Here is a 19,170-nt window from a genome sequence, read left to right as displayed (position 1 = left end):
CTTCCTCCTTAACTCTCAGGAGGCTACGTACTTAGACCATTGCAGAATTAATGCTGCTTCTAAATCTTTATGCTCATTTGTGAACCCGGGGATGTTAGGTCAGACACGCTGCTTCTTTATATTTATCCAAAGCTTTGGACTTGTGTAATTCTGTAATTCTATTGCGATTGAACACACATTTACGGTGAACGAGTCACCCGTTGATTCAGTATTAGGATGTTAATAATTGTCCCACTACTTACGGAGAGTGCATATGCCTGCTGACCCATTATTATTATGTTATTTTGTTGTTGTTGTTGTAGACAAGTCACATTCAAATTTCTCCTTATGTTCATATCTGTTGATCTACAGTCGCATGTTGACTGACAAAAGAGGTAGCGAAATCATAAGGTAGAGAATGAATTGTAAAACGTGAGGACCCTGTCTGTCCAGCCTACTATTCTCGCTAAGCAGCAACCATGCATATACACATAAATTTGTTTGTCTATGTTGCCATGTTGGACTCCTGTTGCGTGGAAATGTGGGAGGCAAAAGAGAATCTTCCCGGCTGCTGCCATGCATCCATCAGAGTAAACTAGCTAGGGTTAGTACTAAGATCGACTTGATATTTCTACATCCACTCTCTGCATTGTACTATCGTTATGGTTCTCTAATGGAGTTCTGTTCGTACAGAACATTCAAAAGCGTTTCGCACGCCCCCGCGTCGTCCTCGCTCGGGCGACACGGGTGGCGATTAGGGTTCCCTCACCAGCGCCGTCTCCTCCCTGCGCCCCTTCCTCGCCGCCGCTGCCGGCGGCCGCCGGCCGGCCTGCGGTGGCGGCGGGCCTCCTTCGCCTCCTTCAGCCTCTAGCCTGCTTCCCCTCTCCTCACCTCTCCTCCCAACTGCAGCGAATCGACCTTCAATCTGTGCTTCATGGTGGTGCTGGAGGTCGGGATTCGTCCTGGTGGTGCCATCTCCGACGCCGGAGCCCGCGAGTTGGGCCTTCCTCTCGTTGGCTTGGGCCTGGTAGGTGGCAAGCCGCCGGTTCTGACATGGGTCAGTCCGCGGCCAGATCTGACCAGGGGGTCGATCTGCGGCCATGATTCTTGACCTCCGAGCTAGTTTGTTGGGCGTGGACTCTCTTGTTCACGCAGATCTGTGCGGAGCTCAACTCGCTAAAGTTTGGAGGGTGGTGTTGGGGGCGGCAGGTGCCGGTGGTGCGTTCGTGCGGCAGTGGGGTCGGCCGACTGCGCTCGTGCGGTTCGTTCTCCAGAGGGAGACGGGCTAGGTTGGCTCTTTGGAATTCCGAGCGGCGGCTCCTTATGGTGGGCACGGCGGCGCCTGGCGGCGGGTGCCTTTGTGCGGGTGTTGGTCGGCAGTCTCGGCTGTGTGGGCAGCGGGATGGTCCGTGTGGGAGGCTCTCGTTGTTGTATTGTGATCCAAATTCATATACTAAAGGGAGGCTAACTTCTGACGAGCGGAGCGAGGCTCATACGTCGTGCCCTGCAGGGACGCCTGCGAAGGGGCGCGGTACGGTACGGATCGTTGGCACCGCCTATATATACATCTTGTAAGCCGCCGGCTAGGGTTTATCAGATTATAAGATAACCCACGGCGTTTGTAAACACCTCCCGATATAGTGAAGTTTTGTTGGCTGGCGCCCGTGGTTTTTTCCCCTTCGTGTTGGAAGGGGTTTTCCACGTTAAATCTTGTGTCCCCTGCGTGTGTTCTTGTTTCGTTCTTCGTTATTTGCTTGTCGCTTTTATAACAAGTGGTATCGAGCCCGTGTTTCAATCTAGGGTTTTGCGACATGTCTTCCTTGAAGTTCGATCTACCGCAGCTGGATTACACCACGAGATTTTCTCTGTGGCAAGTGAAGATGAGGGCGATACTTACCCAATCTTCTGATCTGGATGAAGCTCTTGATGGTTTTGGCAAGAAGGATGCCAAGACCTGGACCGACGATGAAAAGAGGAAAGACCGTAAGGCTTTTTCATTAATTCAGCTTCATCTATCCAACAATATCTTGCAGGAAGTGCTGGCTGAGAAATCCGCGGCGGCGCTGTGGTTGAAACTGGAATCGATCTGCATATCCAAAGATCTAACCAGTAAGATGCACGTGAAGATGAAGTTGTTCTCGCACAAGCTGCAAGAAGGTGCGTCAATGATGAATCACCTATCAATCTTTAAAGAGATCGTTTCTGATCTGCTGTCCATGGAGGTAAAGTATGATGATGAGGATCTCGCTCTTATACTGTTAGTCTCGTTGCCTAATTCTTTTGCGAATTTTCGAGACACCTTGTTATACAGTCGTGATGAACTAACCCTTGCCGAAGTTTATGAGGCCCTCCAGCAGAGGGAAAAGATGAAATCTATGGTGCGAGCAGAGGGTTCGTCATCTAAGGCGAAGCTACTCGCAGGTCCGAGGCAGGACCGAGAACAGAAACAACAACTATAACAACTACAACAGAGATAAGAGCAAGACCGACGGAGGTCGCTCAAAGTCCAAGGGACGAGATGGTAAGTTCCGCAAGTACTGTAAGAAAACTAGCCACAATATTGATGATTGCCTGGAAGTTGCGGAACAAAGAGAAAAGAAACGGTACTTACCAACCGAAAAACAAATCTGAGGGTGATGGTAAGGCTGCTCGTTGTTTCCAAGTGATAATTCCGATGGCGATTGCCTAGTTGTGTTTGCTGGTTGTGTTTCCGGTAATGATGAGTGGATCCTTGATTCTGCATGTTCGTTTCATATTTGCTGCAACAAAGACTCGGTTCGGTTCTTATGAGTTTGTGCAGAGTGGAGATGTTGTGCGTATGGGAGATAACAACCCACGTGAGATCGTGGGCATTGGCTCCGTCCGCATCAAGATGCATGATGGCATGACACGCACTCGACGGATGTGAGACACATACTCGGCATGGCCGGAAATCTGATCTCTCTCGGCACCCTTGATGTTGACGGGTACAAACACTCCGGTTCTCGCGGAGTTCGAAGGTATCAAAAGGTTCTCTCGTTCACATGATTGGTGATATGAATTCTGCAAAGTTATATGTTCTTAGAGGTAGCACTTTGTCCGGTATTGCTGCTGCTCGTTATTCCCGATGAACCCGGTAAAACTAATCTGTGGCATATGCGTCTTGGACATATGAGTGAACATGGCATGGCAGAATTGCACAGGAGAGACCTGCTAGATGGCTGCAATTTGAGTAAGTTTGAGTTCTGTGAGCACTGCATTTTTGGTAAGCATAAAAGAGTTAAATTCAATGCTTCCGTTCATACCACTAAAGGGATTTTAGATTATGTACATGCTGATGTGTGGGGACCTTCCCGCAAGACTTCTCTTGGTGGTGCAAATTACATGCTTACTATCATAGATGATTACTCCGGAAAAGTGTGGCCTTTCTTTCTGAAACATAAATCTGATGTGTTTGATGCTTTTAGAAAGTGGAAAGTTATGGTAGAGAAGCAAACATAAAAGAAAGTTAAATTGCTTCGCACTGACAATGGCATGGAGTTTTGTTCTACTATTTTCAATGATTATTGCAGCGACGAAGGCATTGTCAGGCACCACACCATCCCATATACTCCTCAGCAGAATGGTGTGGCGGAGAGGATGAACAGAACCATCATCTCCAAGGCTCGCTGCATGTTGTCTAATGCTGGTTGCATAGACGTTTCTGGGCTGAAGCAGCCTCCACCGCCTGTTACTTGATAAACATGCCACCTTGTATTCCGCTTGATAAGAAAACTCCTATTGAGGTATGGTCTGGTTCACCTGCTGATTATTCACAGTTGAGAGTTTTCGGTTGCACTGCTTATGCTCATGTTGATAATGGAAAGCTAGAGCCCAGGGCTGTTAAGTGTGTGTTTCTTGGTTATGGTTCAGGAGTTAAGGCATACAAGTTATGGAATCCTGAAACTAAGAAACTTTTGCATAGCAGGAATGTTGTCTTTAATGAGGCTGTTATGTTTTATAAGAGTTCATCTACAGATGTTACTGATGTTGTTGATTTTTCTGATAGTTCTGATGATGAGCAACAGAGGATCAGTGTGCAGGTGGAGCACGTGGAGGAGAAAGAAAATGATGTTGCTGAAAATGATAACACTGTTGTTCAGCACTCACCACCTGTTTTGCAGCAAACAAATGGTTCCATTGCTGCTGATAGACCGAGGCGTAACAAAGGTCCACGTCCTCGTTTAATTGAAGAATGTAATCTTGTTCATCATGCTTTGAGTTGTGCTGAACAGGTGGAGCATGATACTGAACCTGCTACATATACTGAGGCCGTTGCATCCGTTGACCGCGTGAAGTGGATTTCTGCTATGCAAGAGGAGATGCAATCGCTTGACAAGAATGGCACATGGGATGTTGTGGCCTTGCCTAAACAAAAGAAGGTTGTCCGCTGTAAGTGGATATTTAAAAGAAAGGAGGGTTTGTCTCCAAATGAGCCTCCGAGGTATAAGGCAAGGTTAGTAGCAAAAGGTTTAAGTCAAATTCCAGGTATTGATTATAATGATGTATTCTCTCCGGTTGTGAAGCATAGTTCCATTCGTGCATTCTTTGGTATTGTGGCTATGCGTGATCTTGAGCTTGAGCAGCTAGATGTAAAGACTGCTTTTCTGCATGGTGAGCTTGAGGAGGAGATATACATGGACCAGCCTGAAGGTTTTGTTGTGCCTGGTAAGGAGGATCTTGTTTGCAAGTTGAAGAGGTCCCTTTATGGTTTGAAACAGTCTCCAAGACAGTGGTACAAAAGGTTTGATTCATTTATGCTTGCACATGAGTTTAAGAGATCTAAGTATGATAGTTGTGTTTATATCAAGTTTGTTAATGGATCACCAATATACTTGCTGTTATATGTTGATGATATGTTGATTGCTGCCAAGAGCAAGAAAGAGATCACTACTTTAAAGTCACAATTAAGTAGTGAGTTTGAGATGAAGGATCTTGGTGTTGCTAAGAAAATACTAGGTATGGAAATTACAAGAGACAGAAAATCTAGTGTGTTATTTCTTAGTCAGCAAAATTAAATTCAGAAAGTTCTTCATCGTTTTAATATGCATGATGCAAAGTCTATTAGTACACCAATTGCTTCTCACTTCAAATTGTCAGCATTGCAATGTCCTAGTAGTGATGAAGATATTGAGTACATGTCTCGAGTTCCATATTCTAGTGCTGTTGGTTCTTTGATGTATGCCATGGTTTGTTCTCGTCCTGATTTATCATATGCTATGAGTTTGGTCAGTCGATACCTAGCTGATCCTGGTAAAGAACATTGGAGAGCTGTTCAGTGGATTTTCAGGTACCTTCGTGGCACATCCAAAGCTTGCTTGAAGTTTGGCAAGACCGGTGAGGGACTCGTAGGCTATGTGGATTCAGATTTTGCTGCCGATTTGGATAAGAGAAGATCCCTCACAGGTTATATGTTCACTATTGGTGGATGTGCTGTGAGTTGGAAGTCAACGTTACAATCTGTTGTTGCCCAATCTACGACCGAAGCAGAATATATAGCAATTAATGAAGCTGGCAAAGAGTTTGTTTGGTTGAAAGGTTTGTATGCTGAGCTTTGTGGAGATGATTCTTGCATTAACTTGTTTTACGATAGTCAAAGTGCAATATACCTTACTAAAGATCAAATGTTCCATGAGAGGACAAAGCACATTGATATCAAGTACCATTATATTCGCGACATTGTTGCTCAAGGTAAACTGAAGGTATGCAAGATAAGTACTCATGATAATCCTGCTGATATGATGACAAAGCCAGTTCCTGTTTCCAAGTTTGAGCTTTGCTCAAGCTTGGTTGGTATAACTGTTTAGCCCAAGTGGCTGTTGGCGCCAGCAAGTGTTTTTCCCTTTGTTGTTCAGGAGATTGTTGAAGTTCATGCTACAAGATGGAATTTTTCTCAAGGTGGAGTTTGTTGTATTGTGATCCAAATTCATATACTAAAGGGAGGCTAACTTCTGACGAGCGGAGCGAGGCCCATACGTCGTGCCCTGCAGGGACGCTTGCGAAGGGGGGTGCGGGGGGCGGTAGCCCCCCGCGGTACGGTACGGATCGTTGGCACCGCCTATATATACATCTTGTAAGCCGCCGGCTAGGGCTTATCAGATTATAAGATAACCCACGGCGTTTGTAAACACCTCCCGATATAGTGAAGTTTTGCTGGCTGGCGCCCGTGGTTTTTTCCCTTTCTGTGTTGGAAGGGGTTTTCCACGTTAAATCTTGTGTCCCCTGCGTGTGTTCTTGTTTCGTTCTTCGTTATTTGCTTGTCGCTTTTATAACACTCGTGGTGCAGGAGCTTCTCTTTCTCCTTCCCAGATCTTGGCGTCTTCCGTGGGACGGTGGTCGCTATTCGGGCGAAAGCCCTGCCCGACGATGTCGGTGCCAGTGACGTTGACGCTCTTGAGCGCCGAGGCCCTCCTTGGAGGCGTCATTGAGGATGGTGCTCCTCCACCATTGGCTCCGGGTGAAAATCCTCAGTCTGGTTCGCCGGACGGGGCAGCGACGACGCCTTGGCGCCGCTTCCTTCTTGAAGGCGCTGCCTTTGGAGCCACTGGTCCATGTCAACTGGTGGTTGCGGTGTGGTTCTTTGGATTCGACTGAGTGGCTTTCGGAATGGCGGTCTCCCCCATGGAGAGAAGGCTCGGAATCTCTTCTTTCTCGGTTGCTTGGTTATCGGCTACAACTCGAGCTCTAGGGTGAGCGTTCCATCTTCTGACGGTACGGCGCCCTCGAACCTGGGCGAGGGGGCAGGGGCCCTCTTCGGCGATGGACGGGTTTTCCCGTGTTGCAATGTGTCCGTGTTTGGAGCAGATGAAGGCATTCTCTTCCGTTGGTGTGGCGTCCTCCTCCTCCGCTTCGCTTCCTCTACCTTGGTCAGCGTTTGTTTCGACATCCGAAGAGCTAGGCGTTTGCAGGCTGTGTTTCTTGTTTCTTTTTATGGTGCCCTGTAATGGTTCTGGTTTTTTGTTGTTGTTCTCCTCAACACCATGTAATTCTAGCCGTGTGTGGCTTTATTAATTTAAAGCTGGGCGTAATGCCTTCTGTTTAAAAAAAGGTAACAAAACTGGCATTGATGCGTTGCTCTCTCTTAACACAGCGCTGAGAACGCTTAGAAGGCTTCCAAGGTAAAGTAGCCAAACCGAAAGGAAAGAGAAATCTAAGCACTGGTGCGATGTCGTTACTTTCCTTTCACGAAAGGTGATTAGCTTCCACTACTTGCAGTTAATTACTCTCCAGTCTTTGCACTCTCTGGCAAGTCAAGCCAGCCGATATGGACAGGTCAATGTTCCTATCCTGCATACGTATATAGCATGGAAGTATTGTGATGACTAGTCTTGGTCTAGCCTACATGTCCCCCTCCCTCTGCACGTGCTCTTCCTAGAGAACGTTAGTGGATAGAAGAGTATTTTCCGCATAGATGAGGTGTGTGCACTTCCTTTCCTCTCAAAGAACAGACAAATGAAGGTACGTAATCATGCACTTTGTCTGATGGTTCTGCTGTCATTGTCAACGTTGGTGTTCTTCCGGCCAGTTGTTGCAGGCTGCGTTGAGCGAATGAAGCTCTCACTGTCAATGTGAGGGAGAGGAGATGGATCAGTATTAAGAATGATTAATGATTCCGGTTTCAACAAAAGAAAAGAAAAGAAAAGAAAAGAATGATTACTGATTCAGCTTCCATGGGAAAGAGGTTTCAAGGTAGGTTCCTTTTCTCCAGTTTGCTCCATTCGTAGTTGGACTTGAGGAAGGGAATTATTGGGGGAGTTGAAGTAAAAGAAGTCAAAACTGCATGCACCCGTGTATATACGTTAAGGTAAAGGTCTAAAATCGCATAGCTTTCAATCTTGTAACTATACAAAGGCAAGAAACTTTGTCCTCTGGTTTTTCAGGTTTTCCATGTTTGAAGATTTAGCAAATGTTAGAAAACCTAAGCAATTGGTGCAGTTGTTTTACAGAACAGCAACTTTTGACGAAAAAAGAAGTCGTTTTATAAAGCCACAGCTTTCAGGGATAAAAATCAACTTAACCACAACAAGTGGATTATGTGTGGGCTTGAGCGTTCCAATATCAGGAAGCTAGCGAAGTGATCAAGCACAAATGATGGATTCGGTTATCCATGGTTTGCTACTTTCTGAATTTTCTGGAAACCAAAATTACCCACTTGCGGTGGCAAAATTATTAAGAACTGAACACGGAAAATGTTAAATAATAACTCGGACTAAGAAACAAAACCCTATGCCTTTCTCTTCTTTTTCTAAAGATGGAGCATCCATCCATGCTTGAATGTTCTCTCCTGGTGTTGCTTTTTCCTGCACAAGTATACGGTTCTTATGTCACCCTGAATATAATACCAATTTTGCAGAATGACGTGTCTTGCTAAACTGTTTATTTAGCCGGGACAATTGAAAGTGGTGAGTATGTTTCCCTATTATGTGAAAACATAATGGACTTGTAAGAAAGTCACATCCCAAATTTGTATTTGGCAAAGAGGGACTTTACCTGTTAATACCATATCAATCATTCAGTTGTTCTTGCACACTAATTCCATTTGATTTGTTGTATGAAGGGCGCTTGCAGGCTCGCTACCTGACGCAACATTTGACACTCCCATTTCGCAGACTTGTTATGATTTTTCTTCATATTTGGCCCAGTCATCACATGTTTTTTTTTCTGTTAATTCCTCCCTGATACAAGCAGAGCAGCGTATTATATTTACAGTGGTTTCTTACAATCTTGATTTGTTTTCTCGATGGCAAATATACTGAAACATAGGCTTCTCGCATCTTCAGAACCTATGTTATTAGAGCATCTCCACCGACGTGCCCCAAATAGTAGCCAGCAGGGGCGCCGCCCTGCCGTATGGTGAGCGCCGGCGGAACATCCTCTATTTGGAGATGCTGTTCCCACACAGACGCCCCTCATGCGGCAGCCCCAATAAAAAATTAAAGAAATGACATTTAAAAACCAAAATTCATACAAAATTTATACAAAAGTTTTTAATCTAAATAAAACTTAAACTTAACCCTAATCTACTGGCCGTCGGCTGGGGCCTGCGACGGGCCTGCCTCATCGTCGTTCTTCCCCTTTGCCGCCTGTGTCCGTGCCCACCTCTCCGCCCTTGCTTCTTGCATCTGGCGGTGGAGCATGGCGGCTGGCGTCGCAAGAACTTGCCGCCTGCGCTGTCCACTCAGCGGTGCCAGCCATCGCCGAGACGCCTCGTTGGCAAGCCTCGCATGCTCGCGAGCGAACGCCTCGGCGTGGCAATGAGCATTCAGGTCGATGAGCTTTTGTCGCTACGCCGCCATTAGGAGGCGTCCCGCCTCCTCCGTGGCCGCTCGCTGGCGCGAGATCTCGAGGGCGTGCTCGAAGTTCGTGTCGTTGATGAACTCGCGCTGCTCCTCCTTCAGCCTCCAGAAGTGCTGCGCGTTCAAGGACGTCAGGATCGCCGCCTGCTCCGGCTCGGTGGGGGTGTGCGGCTGCTCGCCCCACAGCGCCGCCTCCTCCGTCGCCTCAGCTTCTACGACGTATGCCTCGTCCCACTCCTCGAACCGTGGGTCGACTGCGTCGTCGGGGCTGTAGTCGGCGTCAGGTTGTTGCGGCTGTGGTGGTGGTTGTGGCCAAGCATGGAGTACGTCGTATGGAGTGGAGAGGAGAGCACGTCCCGGTGGTGGTGGAGACGAGAGAGGATTGCGCGGCTACGGTGGTGGAGATGAGAGGATAGCACCGCGGCGGTGGATGGCGTACATACTAAATAGGGGTGCCAACTACCCGCGCCTTATCTTCCGCGTCACATTTACGGTGGCGTAGACGCGTGGGGGAGGTGGGTGTACGCCGCGTGGCCAGTCGCCTCCACGGTTTCCGCGCCGGAGATCATTAACACCGACGACCAACCTTCCCGCATTGTTCCCAATGCGAACCGTCGCGTCCTCTCGCTGCCAAGGCGGCCCGAGTCGCGAAAACTGACGTGCTGCGAGGCACAGGCGCACGCGATTCATGCCCTTCGCGAAGGGGCTGACACGAGGTTGCCGATGCTTCTATTGGGCTCGAAAACGCGCCGGCGGTTTTTGGGCACGCCAATACGAGCCCATTTTCGATGCCGACCCCTAAAATGCTTCCGAGACGGCTATGGGGCCGCCCGTGGAGATGCTCTTAAGAACTCTCTGGAGAAAGATGATCACAATTGGTAAACACTCAACATGAACACATGTTACACTCTTTCCTAACTAAATAAAAGCGCCTATATAAAGCTGAGTTTGAATGTCTGGTCAAGTTGACTCCTATCTTGTTGAAGGCGACACGTTTCGTCGTTACCTTATTGAAGGCATTGTCTCTGCAGTCTGCATTCTTCGCCTGAGCTGCTCCAGGGGAAACCCCTAGACCCGGGTCTCCCGGATCGGACAATGGCGGCGCGCAACGCCGTTCTCCCCGTTGGGAGCATCGTTTTTGGAGCAGACAACAGATGATGGTGGTGCTGAGGTAGAGCGGGGTGCTTTTGCTGTGTCGGCGTCGTCGAGTCGGCGCGGCATGGTGCAATGGTGTCTCGGGACGGATGCAGTGTGATGGACACGCGCAGGATGGTGGAGTCGTCTGGCGCCATGGCGGCATCGATGGCAGGCCTGGCATGGTCAATGCGATGATCTTCAAGATGGAGTCGAGGAAGACGGCGATAGCAACTTCTATGACGTGTGCGTTGGCTATGCTGAGAGTCTGCTTGATTGGATGTGCTCCTCATCTGCTATTGAGCGGTCTGGAAAGGCATTTGGTTTTTGGATGATATGAGTTGGTGAATTTTCACCCCCTTCATCCCTCTGTAGGTTTAATGAGGTGGTTTCGAGTTTGATCTTTTGTATTAAAGCCGTGTGGATCATTTGAATGCAGAAGTTGGGACAATATTTCCCCATTTAGAAAAAAAAGTTGACTCCTATCTTTCAATGGATCTGACCATTCCTCATCCTGTCAGGTTCTCACATGGATTGAATACATGTGGCATGGTAATGCAGTAGAATTGTCTATCGATATGCATGATGTAGAATTATCTTGCAAATGCACACTTTATTGTAAAGTAAAATGCACTAGAGACCCCTTTTTGCATTTCCATGCGTTAGTCATAATTCTATAGAAATGCATACTTTTAGTCCCATATCTCAATTAAGTGGTTCACCCGTGGTCCTTTTGAGTCGAGATCTCGTTAGATCGGCTCACCTGGTGCCCATGCCCGTTGCCACACCGACAAGAATATTTGCAGAAATCTATGGGTCGGCAAGGATGCACCGTGGCGACACGGTGTTATGACGTGCAGAGGGAACAAGGAGGAGTAGAGAGTGGCTTAGGGTCTCACTAGGAGCACATAGACGGGCTGTAGGAGACCTGGGAAGGCACGGAGACGAAGATAGCTAGTAGTTTTCGTCCTGCCCGCTCGAGCGGCAGCCCAGAACCCTAGCCTCCGCTATCGCAAGCCCCCCTCCCTCCTCCTCCTCTCCCTCGCCGCAGCCAGAGGGCGGCGGCGGCGGCGGGGCCTCCACTCCCACTCGCCTGCCGTTAGCGGCGCGGGTCGACGCGGTCGACAGAGGCGGCATCTCTGCGCATAAGGCGACGACGCTCGAATGGCGTGAGGACCGCGCGGCTCCGGCGGGGTGGCGGGGCGGCTGCATCCTTGCTGGCGCGTCCCGACGCCGGCGCGACCGTGGCCATGGGTGGCGGCGACGGGACTAGATCTGGCCCGGCAGGCCTATGTCTCGGCAGGGTTTGGACAGTCTTGGGCTGGGCTTGCCCGAGCTGTCTAGTCCCTGGGCAGCAGGGTACTACAATTTGCCCCCGAGGGCAGAGGATTGAGCGGGCCGAGGCCGACGCCGGCGACGGGACTAGATCTGGCCCGGCAGGCCTATGTCTCGGCAGGGTTTGGACAGTCTTGGGCTGGGCTTGCCCGAGCTGTCTAGTCCCTGGGCAGCAGGGTACTACATTTTGCCCCCGAGGGCAGAGGATTGAGCGGGCCGAGGCCGACGCCGGCGACAGGCCAGGCTGGCGGTGCTCGGGCGTCCTTTGCACTCGATCTTGGTAGGGACCAAGGTGTCCTCTCTGGTTTGCTCCGGCTGGAGAGTGTTGGGGATCTGTGGTTGGGAGGGGGTGCTCCAACAGTGCGGTTGCAGTCTTCGTCATCGCCTTCCTATTTCTCTTCGACCACTCTGGACTACCGGGGGACTGTGTGTCTCGGTTTCTGTTCCTGCAGGACTGGTGTGGCACCACTGGGTTTTTTGGCCTTCAGGGACGCTTGCATGCTCGATGGTGTGTTTGCAAAAGCAATGCAAGGCATATTCCATTGCCGGCGACGGCGACGTCTATTGACACCGTTCACCTTCTTGGAGGCGTGGTCAAGACATACATCTTGTCGCCGATTGCCTGCCCCTGGGCATTGTCTGCTGCCCTAGTGAATAGTGATCCCTCTGAGCTCCTCCTCGAAACTCCTATTCGTTGAGGCTATGAGTCAGGTAGTGCCCGACTCCATATAGACGGTGTGACTCCCCTTTGCGCGACCACTCCCGAGCCTGGGGTGGTTGTCGGCTTGTGCGTCGTGGCAAGAGGTACCCTGGTGTTCCTCAACAGCTGGTGGTTTGTCCTGATGGCATGCACTAAGACTTAGGCATTCTCTTGGGGTGGGTGCTGAAGCTTCCGCAAAAGCACTGCATAGCTGGCCTGTGCCGACAATGATGACGCTCACGAGCGTCGTTTCCCTCCCTGGAGGCATTGTCCTGAAGGTTCCCCCTTCGAACTTTGGAGTTTCGCCGGCTTCACTATCGTAGTTAGTTGGTTCCCGAGGTGTTGGCGGTCCTCTGTATGCCAGGATGTTCAGTGTGCTAGTCCTGTGTGGTTCAGTTCCGTAGAGTGGCGTCTCGAGGCTTGGGGCCTCAAGCCGAGCCACCGGTGTTTTGCTGAAGTTATGGGCGCTCTCGGACAGTGGCGGAGCTGGTATAGAAGTGTTGGGTTCAGTTGAACCCAACGAATTTCATGAAACCTTCACTAGTTTGCTCTTTAACTTGTCTCATTAGTAGATGATTATTACATAAATAGTAGAGCTGAACCCAATGATCTTTTGGTCCAGCTTCGCCCCTGCTCTCGGAGAACATGTAGTTTAGGGTCTAGCTCTGGTGTACATGTTCCTTTGTAATAGGCTTTAACTTTTCACCACCTGGGCTTGTATCTCTAGCTGGTATCTCCAATTTTCCCTTTTTCTTCTTTTTCTTTCTTTCGTGTCACCATGTACTCCTGGCGGGTTGATGGATTGTTAATTCAAAGTTGCGCTCGTCGAGCCTGATGTTAAAAAAAGAAGGCACGGAGACGACATGATCCATGGCGGTTGTGGCGGAGCATGCAGACACGATGAGGGTGGTCGGAGGTGCACAGTCGCTCGGGGAGGGATTTGTAAGCCTCGGGAGCACCACCTTGGGGTGGCGAGGAACCGGAGGATGGCGAACTGGTCGAAGAAACGGAGGAGATCGAGGGGTGTGGTATGGGCGGGCACAGACAATTTGCAATGGGTATTCAAACTATAAAAAAACCAATTAAAAAATTGAAGGGTAAAAAATTGTAAAATACAACGGTACAAACAAAAAGATTGACAAACTGTTCAATATTAATACTAGAGAAATTATATGATAAATTGTTCAATAACTTCAAATCACCACTATTCTCCACACCCCACCCAGCCCCTTCATCTCTTTGTCAGTGTGTTCTTAGTTTATCACCACAAATTTAGTACAAAGTTTACCTAGATCATCATGTGATCGATTGAGTCACTAATCAAGCAACCAATAATCTAATTGGAACTTGGAGAGAAATTGCTGATTGGAAATAGGAAAAGTAAAATCAGTGGGGATTTAGATTTAGAACCCTACCGTGATAGGATTTCGCGAATAGATGTTGTTCGCTGCAGACCAACATCAGTCGCTAGATTCGGGATTCCTGTCGGGTGCCAGCTCCAGCCTCCAGTGCTCCCGCCGGCCTCCACTGGCTGGACATTGCCGACGGCGTCGCTGCGCCCTTGCGGCAGCCGCCTCGCCTACAACGAACCGTCGTTGTACGTAGCCTGTAGAAGTGGAGAACGCTTCGTATAGAGCCAACCTGAGATGGACTGAGGCCTCACGGCTGACGCTCTCGGGACGGGAGACGGAAGCCAAGTTAGTGATGCTATTGGGCTGCTGTTTGAGCCAAGAGGTAGCTAGATTCATTGGGCTTAATACTGCATGATTTTTTCCGGTCAAAATTATTGGGTATTCAGCTGAATACACATGAATACACATAGGCCCGCCAGTGGGGTGTGGTGGCTCGGTGTCAGAGGCCGAGAAGATGGCAACATCAATGGTGACGAAGGAACCCAAGCCCTTAAATCCTTTGGCAAGAGATGTCAACACGGCGATGAAGGGCTATTGAGCATGTGCTGTTGGGCAAAGCAGCGGGGATGACCCATAGCAAAGTAGATACTTGATTGTGCAGAAAACCCTTATCGCCTCAAATATTCAAGTTTGGTAGTGTGCTCTCGCTCACTTTTATAGTTCTCGTGGTGATTTTAGTTCAAATTTAAACTAAAACCACGATTAGAATTATGGAACTGAGGTACTTGTTTATTATTCATGTGGTGTTTAAGTAACTATAACACACATCAGAAAGAAAATCACATAGAGTGACATGACTTACCAAAAGCTAGGTAGAGTAAACAAAAAAATTGCAGTCGTCAACACTAGGTTTATAGATCTACTTGGACATAACAAGCTAAGCTTCGACGAATTGCTATTGTCAATTGTCATTGGAATGCATTCATCGACGTTCCGGTCGCATGGTCAATGTGACGTGGACCATCTTTCTTCGTTGATCGTTCCTCCTCCTGCATGTCTTCTCTAATAAATTACTTTGACCGATCACGATCACGATCATGCTGTCTGCGGCTGAATTCTCCAGCATTTGGTGTCTCGTCTTCTACTTGTATTTGGTGTCTCGTCTTCTACTTGTCGTTCTGCTGACCACACTGCGTCGACCAGTGTGGGTGGATATGTGGGATTCCTAGCCCTAGCTAGCGGCGGTCTCGTGAGGCGTCGACAAGCTATCACGATCGATGACAACGACAAGCTGATCCAGCATGGTCCACCGGCTCCATCACTCAGCGCCGCCGAGACCGGCCGGCGCCGGAGTCGTTACGGCCTTCGTCACGGCTTCCCTCACGGCCTCCTCCTCCCACTTCGCGCCCGACGCCGACTGCAACGAAATCAAATCAGGGGTTAATAACTTTTTTTTTGCGGGGAGTTGTTAATAACTAATTAATGTGTGATATCACGGGTTCTTAATTTTTCATCGAAAACCTGGCCCTGTCAACGTAAGTGACGGAGCCACGAATGCGATCGCGGTGCGTTCCGTTGGTCAACTCGAACTAAGGTTTCTCAGGTAGCATGTTGATTACTGTTAAGCAAAAACTTTACTACCTTGAGGTGCAATGTCAGGCTTGCTGGATGAGGCCCGTCGCCGGCTTGGTCGGTGCTCATCGAGAGCAGGCTGACGTCTTCCCCGATCCGATTTTTCAGGCACTGCAGCGTCCTGAGCACCACGTCCGTCGTGTTGCCGCGCGCCGGCCTGGCCGCTATCTTCACCGTGCAAACCTCCCCGCGCTGATCGCCCTCCGCCGCAGTAGTTATCTGGATCTCGACCTTCTCAGCGGACTCGGCCTTGTCTTCCTCGGCGCCGGCACTGCTGGTGGGGCGCTGGGCCAGCAGCGCCTGGAGCGCCTGGTTCTTCTCCTCGAGCTCGCAGACCTTGGACTTGAGCGAGGTCACGTACTCCCTCGCGATGATCAGCATCGATGTCTTGTCTTTCTTGGATCCCGGAGGGAGGACGGTCCTGAGGGCGTGGAAGCTGTCGTTGAGCTTCTCCCGGCGCTTGCGTTCGGAGATCATGTGCTGCAGCTGGTTTCCCGACGCCTCGGCCGCTGATGCCTGCTGTTGCTGCTGCTGGTAGTAGTACTGCTCCTGCTGTGGCTGTTGTTTGTACTTCATCGCCGTGTGCATCTTGTCAAGGACCGACATGGCCGTCTTGAACATTCTCTGCCCGCATGCCGGCTTCGTCAGCCTCCGCCGGGGGCCAAGGTGCCGCTCGTAGCGCCTGAACGCGCTCGCACTCGTCGACATGACACCAGGCGCCAGTGCTTCGGGCGTGTCGGTGAAGTCGTCGCAGAGGAAGGAGGAGACCTCGGGGAACTGGACGGCGGTAGACGGCGCCGTGAGGACGTGCGCCGCGGTGGAGCTGATCTCTGGGCTGCAGGAGTGCAGGAGAGCGAGGCGGAGCGGAGCGAGGAGGAGGCGGATGAAGAAGAGGGGAAGCTGCAGGCACCGGCGTCGTGGAGCGAATTTTGGAGGAAGTCGATTTCGTCCACGACGGAGCTGATATCGACGGAATGGATGGCGCCGCCGTACGCTGCTGGCTCGACGTCGTCCGCGCTCATGTGCATGCTGATCTGCAGGTTCATATACCAAAATTAGATGGAGTACTCCGATTGATGGCTGCATATGCATGATCTGGTATTTGAATGAATCAGCTTGGACTCATTAATTCTTGCCTGGTTGAGGTGTTGCTGAATTTGCGTGTTGAGGAGCAGTTCATGCTGCTGCTCCCCGTCTTCCCTGCACACAGACGCTGAAGGGAAGCGGCTGGAAGCGTAGCCACACATGAAACCGCCGTTGCCGCCGCCGCCGGTGCTGTTGCTGGTGTAGCCATGGATCCAACTGCTGCTGCCCATGCGTAACCGGATGATCGAATCAATCGGGTCTCAATCAACGGGATCTGGTGGACACCATACACTGATACACGAGTAACTATCAAACCGGTGTTGGTTTAGACCATGAGATATTCGTAGTGGAAGTACAATGCGTGTCGTGTGTGGATATTTATAGCTAGACCGGCAGTGTGCGAGCTAGCTAGGTGCAGCGGCTGCTAGCAAACCGTAAACGAAGCAGCCGGCCGGTGTGTGGGGATTGTGATGCACGTGATCGAGCACGGCTATATTGAACGGGATCATGCGATCATGACTTGGGAGGTAGTGGTCGTGGACGGGCACGTGGCACTAGCTAGCTACAGTAGTTACTTACACGTGCACTTTACTGGAGCGTACTTTACCTTGTGATCTACGACGGCCTTGGATCTTGGAGCCGTGGCGGGGCCTCTCATCGGTATGAAAGGGTTTTTGTTTGATTTAGAATATTTTCCGTATATTTTTTTTAGATGATGAGACGGTGGCTGTATTTGAAATCAGAATAAGGATCTCGCTGCCTTATCACCGTTTCGGTGGTTCGTCTAACATGCAGTGCAGGGCGTGTGGAGTTGTACGTCTCGTGGATCTCCTGGGATCTAATCGGTTTGCGTATTCGTTGGTGTGGATTCAAGTTTGACTATTCCAATTTATGGGTCTCATCTTTGACAATGGTTGCTGCTATGGTGTGATGATTTTTTAGGGCCTTAGCACGAAAATTTCCCTCTTATCTGGTAAAACAAGCTCTACTACGACAAGTTCTGCCCGACTCTAGGAGGAATGAGGACAACGGCGTACCTTCGGTTCGTGTTTCGTATTTGCGTCTATATCATCACTAGGTAATTTAAGAACTTTGTAATTTTTATTACGTTTTGTGTTCTAGGTTCTATGTATTACTATGAATGTTCATTAATAGATTGAAGGAATTTTTAGCAAACAAATATAAAAAAATTATTACCTTCGACACAAACACAAAAGGCTACAACCTAAAAATAATGAAAAAATTAAAGGGTGTGTTGCCGGTTGGCCGGTTTGGCGTGATCCCGAGGCTCCACAACACAGCTGGAAGTTGTTCCAACCAGCCAACCGGAGTTCTCTCAAGTGGCTCGATAAGCCGGGGTTTTATGCCAGACAACACCAAGGGATTTCTTCTTTCCACTTGCCCATTTTCTTCTGGATGCACGATCGACACAATGTCAAGCTGGACCCTCTTCTCTTCACAAAACCGAGCAAAGGCTCCTACACAACAAAGTTTGTGTTGTTATTCGTGATGATGCCGTGAGGATAGCCATATCTCAGAATAATGTCCTTCAGGAACGACACAACTATGTGACAATCACATTTTTCTGATTGGCTTCACCTCCACCCACTTTGTAAATTTTTCCACCATGACCAAGATATGAGTAATGTTTCCTCGTGCCGGCCTAAAAGGTCCGACCTTGTCCATGCACCAAACCGCAAACGACCAAGTGATAGGGATAGTTTTCAGGCCCGAAGCCAGAGTGTGGATCTGCAAACAGACAGATGCCATGGGTAGTCTTAAGTTGGGGCCGATGTACACCGATTGATCAGGAGAATGGAAGGTGAACTAATGAGCACACACGAACACAAGGATCTTTCCAGGTTCAGGGCCCTCATGAGGAGGTAAAACCCATACTCCTGTTTGTCTGAGCTGTGTAACTCCTGAGGTGGAATACCATGATACCTTCAATTCGGATTATGGATTGTAATATTGTAAGCTTTTTCCCTAGAAGACCTAGCTTTAATCGAACCTTGGGAAGCAATGCTAAAGTGGTGTAAAGGAAACGTCTCAAGACTTGCTAGTTGGTTTAATTTTATGTTTATCAGACATTTCTAGTTTACTTTGTTTTATGTTGTGTTCAATGGATGGAATCAATAATTCTAGACTTACGGACTCTTTTGGTTACAAAAATCTCTACATAATGATGTGGAGTAAACTAGTTGGTTTAGTTTTGTTTCCTCCCGTAAAAATCGGCGACCTCCTTCCTAGATGTAGTGCATGATATGAGTCCATAGATGATTTCCGTGAGCCAATTCCGTATGTGTAGCATTACTAGGATGGAATTAGGCCAGGTCAATTATTCTCCTGCAGCTATCCATACCCCATGTAGAAATGAAGTACAAATGTGTAGTAAATAAAATAGTGATAAGAGATTTGTGAGCAACACATCCGTAAATACTATTTCTCATAAAACCAGAGGTCAAAAGAGTCTCTTGGTTCAACCATTGTCCCCACAACCTCCAGTAACAACAATTATTAAGTAAATGAATACAGACCAAAGCATTAAGCTAGATGATTATGTCGTTGATCCCGAGTGAATCACTAAACGTGCACCGTTAATTTCCCTTTCTGTCACTGGGGTTTCACGATAGCATAC

At 49.0% G+C, this 19,170-nt stretch overlaps 1 pseudogene; it reads right to left on the bottom strand.

Moving 5' to 3' along the window:
• Positions 1 to 7,681: 7,681 nt before the first annotated feature.
• Positions 7,682 to 16,861, bottom strand: LOC124664911 (annotated as a pseudogene).
• Between the last annotated feature and the right edge of the window lie 2,309 nt (positions 16,862 to 19,170).

This window comes from Lolium rigidum, chromosome 6, assembly GCF_022539505.1.
Source record: "Lolium rigidum isolate FL_2022 chromosome 6, APGP_CSIRO_Lrig_0.1, whole genome shotgun sequence".
NCBI classification, from domain to species: Eukaryota; Viridiplantae; Streptophyta; class Magnoliopsida; order Poales; family Poaceae; genus Lolium; species Lolium rigidum.
The sequence above is the reverse complement of the archived record's forward strand: the minus strand, read 5'-3'. Positions and strand labels throughout refer to the sequence as shown.